We start from the raw sequence: 10,341 nt of genomic DNA, 5'->3' as shown, positions 1-10,341 counted from the left end.
CAACATGATAGTTTTTTTTTTTTTAGTAATCAAATTAAACCAACCTCTAAATATTTGTATCAAATTATTGAACACACACACACACACACACACACACACACACACACACACACGGGACGGTTTCAGAGTCCACCTTCACGCCTCGGTCGTGTCCTCGCAGCTGAAAACAAAAGAGAAATATTGGATTTATTGACGCACACCTCCCTGTGGAAAAAACCTCCAGCCCTCCTCACACGTCTGCTTCAAACTCAAACAATTCAATCGACCCTACCACGCAAAGTACTCGAGGAAATAACCCTGCAATGCAAGTTTTGGGTTTACTAAAGATGTTTTCAGTTCCATCGACGATAGTTTTCCATTGTTTTTTTTAAATTTTAGATTAATTCCCTTGGAAAGTAGTTTGACCTGTCCCAACACACACAGTCACACGTCATCCCAGCTAAACCCTGTAACACAAAAAAACCATTATGGACTGGTTTTTGTGTGTCACGTGGCTCACTTGGTTTCGGGTCGTGCAGAAATGTTGTCGTAAATGTTATCACAGCCTGCGATCGCCTACACACACCCCGGATCCCCTCCTCCACCTCACCAAATCAGCTGTTCCGCCCAAAGGTTGACTGCTATCTTTTCCTTTCTCTCCTCTTTTCAGTAACTTCGAGCTCTTACAATTGTTTCGGCAATTAAAGTATTTCCAGCTCAGTTGAATTAAAAAAAAATATTTCAACTCTTCCAGACAGCTGCGTACACGGTGCACCGTTTTGGACAAATAGTTGTTGATGATTTATTACATCGTAAAAAATAATGAAACTCACATCTTCTTGTCACTGCTGGTTACAGCCACATTCCTTCCTGGAATAAATGTCGTTTAAACTCACGTTCCATTCACAGACTCTGGTCGAGTTTAGGTTCTGTGCGTCTGTTGCTTTCCAAGCTCTGTGGTGCTGAAACGCGCATTTCAGCGCCACGCAAAAGGACAGCTACGCACAGACAAAACTTAATTTGTCTCTTAACAATACTTCACACAATTAAAACGACAGGCTCCCACCTTGCACAGTCATTTTCACATACATTTTTTTTTATCCGCAACTGTCCAGGACGCACATCTGATACGATGACCGCTCCTCACGCGTCCTTTGCGCACAGCCTTTCCCCTCACAACTAGATCTTTTCAGCATTTGTTTACCGTTTTCCATACGTGATACTCTATGCTTGTTTCAACGAAGATAAAAAAAAAAAAAAAAGCAAACAACTCTTTTCCATCGGAGCGTCTCAGCAACATCAAAAACACAGCACAATTCTTCATTTGCACAACCGCAAAATCTGCCTCCGTCACCGCAATACTGGCTTGAGAGAAGGCTGAAACTTTTCCTTAAAAAAAGCAACAGCTCCTTCCCAATTATCCACCCGGTCAATCAAGCCCACAATATCACAGCTCCGATCAATAGCTGTGACCGGTGACACGTGACCCGAGCGCCTCAATGAACACGACAGCCAGCGTTTGCAATTGAACATGTTGAGGTGTCCTACATACCTGCAGCCCTGTCTCTTCTTCCGACCACAGAGACCGTGCAGCAACTCCTTCTGAGGACACACACACACACGCACACACACACACACACTTAATTTTAATCGCAGCAGGAAAAAGCCGCAACAGCCCAATGTTTGCATATCCACATTTTTATAACTGACAAAAAAAAAAAAAAAGACTGTAACGTGAGTGTCACAGCTTCAATGTCGGCAATAAACCAAAGTATATTATATTCTAAACATGCTGTTCTTCATTCTGTTGTAAAATATGAAACCAACAAGAAACTCTTTCCCCAAGAATAACAACCTTTGAAATAAATTCCAACAAACAAGGTGAAGCAGAAATTCACCCTCAGTTCTTAACATGGTAAAACTTATAACATTTCTAATTTCAAAAGATAAGACAATAATGTATTCACTGACATTTTACAGTTGTCCCATTTTCACACTGTACACTGATTTGTTTTCTTTCAAATATTAGATTACAGCAAGACATCTCATATACCTACCTATACCTACCTATTACAAGAAAATGTATTAATTCTGCCTACCTGATGTTTTCCTTGTCGAAACACAACATGCAATGTCTTGTACAATCACCTGTGATGTGTTGAGTCCAGCTGAGAAGACGCTGCTGAGCATCCTTGTATAGTTCCAGCTCTCCTGTCCTCCTGTACCTCCGGATTCATCCTGCAGGAATAAAGACACAATACAAGCTTCACATCAGACGCAGTTTACCTCACATTGTTACCAGATGATGTACTTTTTTATAAAAGGGTGACACACACACACACGCACACAGATCAAAAAATGCAAAGAAATCCAGAGGAAGTCAGGCTCAAACACACTTCTCCGAACCTGACATGTGAATTTTAGAGGCACATGTATTTGCACTGCCATTCATACACTCTCTCACACATTCACACATTCACGCATTCACACACAGCTCTTTGTGACAGACTCATGCATGACACAATCTTCAATAAATCAAATTTCAAGAAACAACATTGAAATGCACCAATGCACATTTAAACCCAAACGTCATATAAAAATGAGTCACATGTTTTGTTAAAACCTCAATGTAAAGGAGGCAAAAATTCAAAAGAGGGTTTTTTTTTGCTTCACACTATTCGGGAATGGCATGTATAGAAAATGTTTTCATCACACTTTTATCCCCGTAGCTCCAAATTAGATTAAAAACAAATAAAGGAAAATGTGTTTTGAATTTGTGAATTAACATTATGTGACACACCACATAAGTTTTGTTTTGTTTTTGTTTTGTATTTTTTGTTTTTTTTAATTCAAGCTTTTGTCATGTCTGAAATAGTTTGTTGAAATATAACTGCATCTAATTCAGTATGTCTAAATATTTTCAGCTAAAGAGGGTGATTGTAATTTACGTGCGTGCACACACACACACACACACACACACACACACACACACACACACACACACACACACACACACACACACACACACACACACACACACACACACACACACACACACACACACACACACACACACACACAGTTTCAAGAAATTTCAATGTTATTTAACTCATACAGAACAAACTGTGTGTCACATGCCCTCCAATACACACATATTGTAGACGAATAGCCAGACTCAAACTTCCCCCAATACACACCAATACCCAGCCTCACACACACTCTCGCATACACACAGAAATTAAGACTCTTTTTCTACTTTGGAGTGTAAGTAGGTTTTCAGAAATACTCTGAGACACATCATATCGTACAACCCTCTCACACACACACGCACGCACGCACGCACGCACGCACGCACACACACACACACACACACACACACACACACACACACTGAGATGACCCCTGACTAATCTGTACCTGTCTTGATGAACACTGGATGAACTTCCTGTCGCCGTAATTATTCTTAAGTGCAATGAGGAATTCAACATTATTTCCTTCATTGAGCTTTCAAAAGTGCCTCAGACCAACCTCAGCCATGTAAACTCGCCACTGTGATGACGACTTGATTGAAACAATACACACAATGGACACTGAATTCATACTTATAGATAATCAATATACACTCAGAGGTCCTTTAACAATATTAGTTTAATCCACCAGTTCAACTTTCATGAAGGCTTAAAGCTTCACGTTTGGTGAGAGCAGATGTCTAAAATCAGCTTCATGATTATTGTGAGAGCAGTTTGTCTTTCATTCCCCTCCGTCTGTCCACCAACGAGGTCCACTTCAACTTCTCCACATACAGAAGGCCTTTCGTTATGTCATTGACGAAATATGGGACAAGATATCATTTCACATTGACAAAATATATGAAAATCGGTGTGTTAGTTTTAATAAAAGACATCGTTTTAAAAAATGTGTTCCTAATAAATTGGCTGCCGAAGCAAAGCAGCATTTTCCACTTCTGAAAAAGCAGCACCGTTTAGTTACCGTCACACGTTAAGGAGTCTTTTACTTCTGTTTTCATACAAGCCGGTGACAGTTGTGTGTGAGAACCGCCTCAGATGACCAGCTATCAGGTGGTGGTGAAAGAAAGAAGTTAAAACTCTCCTTTAGGGCCCCCCCTGAAGATTTGATGAGAAAAAGCACAAGTTCAGCCTGTGCTGCTCTAAACAACTGTGACGTCCTCCTCAGACAGAACTTCCTCATCAAGCCTCATCAAAGAGTGTCATGGTGGTGTGAACACCCGACTGTCCTCTGTCTGCCTCACTGAGAAAATGTCAACAAATCTTCCTGCATCCTTTCCCTCCTTTTTTTTTTTTTTTTTTTTTTACAGTTTTTGGTCCCATCAGATAATGTCAGGTACCGTTTTGACTGTTTTAACTGTGAATTTCCTCTTATGCCGTTGAATGTCTTTTGTTTTTTTCTTTGCAGCATTAGGCTCCAACAAGATGAAACATCAACAATCACAAATCACACTCGTTTACCTTCCAGTGCTGGATTAAATGGGTCTTAGCAGGCGTGAGAGCAGGAGGAGCCACTTTGTTCCTCTCAAAGGGTCAGTCGATGAGGAGGGGGGGGGGGGACCTCACTCAGGGTTTACCCCGTCCGGCTGCCGCCCTCCTCTTCCTCGCTCCCGTCTGGGCCCTACGTGTGGTATCGTTCCCCGCGTACACCCCCCCCCCCCCCCCCCCCCTCCCCCCGTGCTCCATCGGCTCACACGACCTGGTCAACATATAAGAAGTGAAGATACATGGAGGTGAGCTGGTGATTAAAGGGAAAACGACGTGTGACAGGGAGCAAACTTCTGTTTGGGAGGGACACAAACAGTGGGAGCCCCTGTTGTTCCAACACCCTGCGGCCTGCAGGCTCACAGTAGCAGCTGCTGCAACACACACACACACACACCAATGGACTTCTACACACCAGTCTTCAACGTCCATCCTATACACTGAAACACCCGAGCAACTCTTAAATATCACGTCTCTTCCAACCCCCCCTCCCCCATCACGATCTACAGCAAACAATGAATATTTGAATTTGCATTTAAGAAATCAGCTGATTGTGCTCTAATTCATAATGTGCATTTGTCACACAAAACATCATCATACCCCTGGGTGAATAGTTTTGTTTTAAACCGAAGAGTCATTTAACGACATGTCTTGCCACCTTTAGCCTCCAACACGGTCTGATTCTCACACTACAAGAGGAACTTGTAGCATAAATATCAGAATTCATGTATTACTCACAAATACTTCCGTGTTTCCGTGTAATCTGCAAATAAACACTGAAATTCACTTAATCACAAAAAATTCGATTTGTGTATGTCTGCGTGTGAGGGAGTTAATCAACACTTACTTATTTCTGTTAATACAGACATTTCTGGATGGTCTTTATCTAAATCCAGTGACTCATTTTGCACACGTTTCTTGATTTGTTGCATCTGAGTTTGCACCTTCAGTTTGGGGTGGGGGGGGGTGGGGGGAGATCAACTGAGTAATCTGAGATCAAATTAGTTTTTCTTTTCTAATTTAACCCCCCCCCCCCCCCCCCCCCCCCCCCACCTTGAACAAAAACAATTTTTTTTTTTTTTTAAAGAAATATGTCTTGATTTGTGAGGGCTCCATATTAAAGTGTGTGCTGCAGACACAGATGTGGGAAGTGCTGCTCTGCCTCTCTGGAGCTCCGTGCCTTCAGCTCTACAGTCAGCCATTTTCTGTCAGACATGAGGAAGCTTCACAGAGGCTGCACTGCTTATGAAAGGCTTTTAACAGCAGCACTGCCTACATGAGCCACCCCCCCCTCTCCCCACAGCCACACGTAAGGAATCAGGTGGAGATCTGACCAAAGAGCAGCACTGATGATGCCCAATGAGCTATTTTTTTTTTTTTTTTTAATCATCAACAGAAGCTCTCACTTCCCTGACTGCCAACCCCATTGACTGATACAAAATGGCTGACCTGCTGCTCAAAACATATCCACTGCTTGCAAAAGCTTGACTGAGCTGAAGTCGGGACGATGCGGAACACATGGAGTCCAACACGATACGCATCTCAACGTTTTATCCTGCGACTCATTTTGAGAGGAGATTCAACTTGTCTTCAAGTCCGACGAGCATCCACGGAGCATTTTAAACCAAAACGAGTTTGAAAATAGTTGTTATTCCAGTACTTTGTCTTTTAATTAAACATTTTTGTTCACAATAGAATGCTTATTCTTTTTTTTTAATTTTCTTTTTGTTTTTTACCCCCAAAAAAGGATGATTATGACCCTGAAATTATAAAATTGTAACATTTGAGAAAATCAGGTGTTTTCAAGCTTCCAAAATCAGAAAATACGACGAGTAAATAAACACAGATAAGAGGCAATTATTACAACCTCAAAATGAACAGATAGAGAGGAGCTGAATTTGATCTATGAATTTGACTTGTAGATATTTACACCAAATGAATGCAGCCCTATTTTACTCTAAAAGGATAAAGTCAAGACTTCTCTTCAGTTCACTATGGAGATGTTTGGACAATATATATACATATTATATATTGTGTGTGTGTGTGTGTGTGTGTGTGTGTGTGTGTGTGTGTGTGTGTGTGTGTGTGTGTGTGTGTGTGTGTGTGTGTGTGTGTGTGTGTGTGTGTACAAACACACACAATATATAATATGTATATATATTCTGAATGATTGTTGATATAAGCACATTTACTGGGGTTTTTCAGTCAGTAAGAAATCAATATCAATCCAAAAATATCAACTGTTAAAACTGGAAGTATTTCATTAAAATAATAATTTGAACCTAGAGAGACATCCAGTTTTCTGTGCTAAAAGTTCAAACATGGTGTAGACTAGCATATGTAGCTAATATTTAAGCAACAAACTTATAAAAGTCTAATTAAATCCTCATGGCCACGTTTTCTCTCTCCATGAGCGTCATTCAAAGATACAGTTTGACATAAAGATTGTTAATACTGATTCATATTTAGTCCCTGAAAGGTGGGAAAAAACAAAAAACAAAGATGTGCTTTGTCTGTCTCTCGCTGTCTCTGTCAAAATCTATTGTGGAAACATGCAGATGCTTTAAATCTTAAAGACCATATGGACTGAAACTCTACGTATCTACACCAGTGTGGCAGCCGCGCTCCCTGTGGAGCAGGTGGGAGTGTTGCTCAAGGACCCACAGTCGTGGACCGGCCACAATTCACTCCTCTCACCTCCGGGCCGCCGCGGCTCGGCCAACAAACATGGCTGCCACAGGTAGCGTGCGCTCTTCATCCTCTGGAGCCGTTTGAGGTTCAGTTTGTGCTCAAGGACACTTGTGGACGGGAAGATTGAGAATCGAACCGACGACTTTACAACTCTAACAACTGAGCCCCAGCCGACACATATACATATACATATACATATACATGTGCAGTACATAAATATTTGGGGAGCGTTTGATGATTTCAGGTCTTTTGCAGATTTCAAACTCCTCCTCACTGGGTGGATGAACCTTTTAACCTTTTCCCTTATGAAACAGTTTCAAAATTGATTATATAAACTCGAAAAAGCTTGCAGTCAGTCAGCAAAAACAACTCGTTTCAATTTTTTTTTTTTTTTCCAGGAAGAAGAAGAAAAAGAAAAAAAAAAGAAATCCTGTAATTACCAAAATTTCTATTGAGAACGACGGTGGATTTGCAGCAACACTCAGTGTGATGTGTCTACTGCTCTCACCCCAGAGTGTCCCACTGACTCCTCAATGTGGCCCGGGAAAATGTCCACAAAGGAAGCAATGAAAGGATGAATTAGACACACACACCCACACACACACACACACACACACACACACACACGCCAAACCTTAAAAATGGCCAGACATTTGAACTCTTTTTTCCATCTTTCAGCACGTGATTTCAAAATGTTTTTTTTTTTTTCTGTCCAGATATCTGAAGAGTTTTTTTTTTTTATGTAAAAAAAAAAGAAGAAAGAAGTGCAAAATCACCTTGATGCATGTGAGAATCAGCTCAAGACAATTTGTGTAACTTTATGAATGGGATGGATTTACATTTCACTAATTGAATGTCTGAAATAAAAACACACACACACACACACACAAACAAAACTTTTTTGATTTGCCAGATTTCTATTATATAAAAACTGCAACAGATAGAAGTACAGATAGAAAGAGTGATAGAAAGGCTTTGTGAGGAAAAACAAAGAAGACAACAAATAACCTGGGAAAGTTTTCCTGGGCGTGTTTCAGGGGTTGTTTAACTACAAATGTCGCCACTCATGCCGGCTTCATTTGAATGTGGAAACAAGAAAAACCGGCGTTACGAACCCAGCAGCTTATTGAAATAGTGTGTGTTCGAATGGAGCGTCCACATTCTTTCATCTCCTAATCCGTGTGTGTGTTTAGCCCTTCCGTTTAAAGATAAATCTCTAAAATGAAACATGCTTTGCTGCCAGAATTTAAAGAATGAATTTAGACGGACTCGCCCAGTTATTTTTAAAAGGGCATCTGAAGGTTACACTTACATTACAACACTTACATCCCTGCAGGGTCAGAGACTTTAGAAATACAGCTCCAATGTGAAATTTCTTTTTGGGGTTATTTTTAAATTTGACAAGCTATACAATAGTAGAATATGTGATTCCCTGTGTTCTCAGCAGTGAGGCCCATCAAGGCCCCGAGAATGTTCCCCACAGTGCAAAGTTTACCTGTCATGAAGGAGATCATTTTTAACAGGACATTCAATTACTCTTTTTTAAAAATGAAGCCATAATATTGAAACAGCAAAACACGAGGATTTGACAAATTTTGGAATTTTTATGAAGAGAGTAGTAAGAGGGTGTTTAAATAGTCTGATTTTATCAGTTTGCGCTAGTTTTATTTATTTTTGCTTAATATAAATGGTGTGTGTTGTAACACATCGTTTTAATATAGGTCTCCTTAAATTTAAATGATTTAGTCAGCTTCAGATTTTCTTGTTTTAAAGCTTGATATTCCAACTGTAGCAACAACTGTGGGTATTTTACAATTTTCCTTTGAACCAAGAAATTTACAACAAATATCCCACAAATGTGCTCCAGAGTTAAACCTTATTAAAGAGAAGTCCTGCTGTATTCCTGCTCTGTTTTATATGAAACGCTGATGAAAAAGGAGAGAGAGATCATTTTGAGTCTTCAACTTTTTTGTGTTCCTGCATTTAGGGTTAGGGTTAGGGTCTTCTGAGCCACACAGTTTTATCACAGTCTGAAGAAATGTCAATCAGAAATCCATCATTTTCAGTGGATTTGGTTCCTGCAGTATAGTGTAGTTACCACTGGCTGGACGGAGCTGGACGGAGCTGCACACATCCTGACACTGGAATAAGTTTTTATAGTTACAGAGGTAAGGATTGAGAAACAAAAACACCTGATGTGATGAGAAACATTGGGGACTTTTATTTTACTTAAGCGCAAATGCGTTTACACTAACCTCACATGGTTTTAATTGAATGACAGACACACACACACACACACACACACACATACAAACACCAGAATCTTTTATTTCTCTAAGTCTATCTAAAATTGTTTATCCTGATAAATTAAATAGTTTTTTTTTCTCACTTATCACTGAGATAATTTTCCAGGAAATTATCTCATTGATTATTTTCTATTTGACATTTTGGATGTTCTTCACCATTCTTCTACTTTATGTCTCCTTTATCAGCGTTTGAATTACAAGTACTTGTTACCCTGATCAATACATATGACCTGAACTACTTCATCCTGTGAGCCATGAAAATAGTGATAATATATGTATTTAAAAAAAAGAAACAACGACTTCCGGTTAGCGAGTTGATGGCGTAGACGTGTTGTGCGAGTGCTCCCATGAATATCTAACTTTTTAAACCACCTAGCCCTCAAACTTTCAAGACAAACGGAATTCCCTCTTCCTTTTCTTTCTTTTCTCTTTTTGTTTCGCCGACACAAGTCCCGCTACCTCTGAAATGGCTGCGAAAAGCGGCAAGTCCAGCAAAAAAGAAGAAGCTAGCGCTAGCTTAACATTAGCAGCCATCACCGAGCTGCTTGAGGAACATCGTGCAGCGTTAGCCACCGAGTTCAAGACATCATTCAGTCAGCTCGACTCGAAACTTGACCAAACGCGGCTCGCAGTGGAGGACCATGGCCAACGTGTCTCGTCCCTCGAACTTGCTACAGAAGACCTCAGTCAAAGAGTCGTCGACCTTGAAGGCATTTGCTCGACTCTACGCGATGATAATGCTAGGCTAAAGGCTAAAGTTAACGATTTGGAGAGCCGAAGCAGGAGGCAGAACATACGAATCCTGGGTCTACCGGAGTCCATTGAAAGTGGATCTCCTACCGAGTTCTTCTCGA

This window comes from Blennius ocellaris (genome assembly GCF_963422515.1).
Source record: "Blennius ocellaris genome assembly, chromosome: 11".
Classification (NCBI taxonomy): Eukaryota; Metazoa; Chordata; class Actinopteri; order Blenniiformes; family Blenniidae; genus Blennius; species Blennius ocellaris.
The sequence above is the reverse complement of the archived record's forward strand: the minus strand, read 5'-3'. Positions refer to the sequence as shown.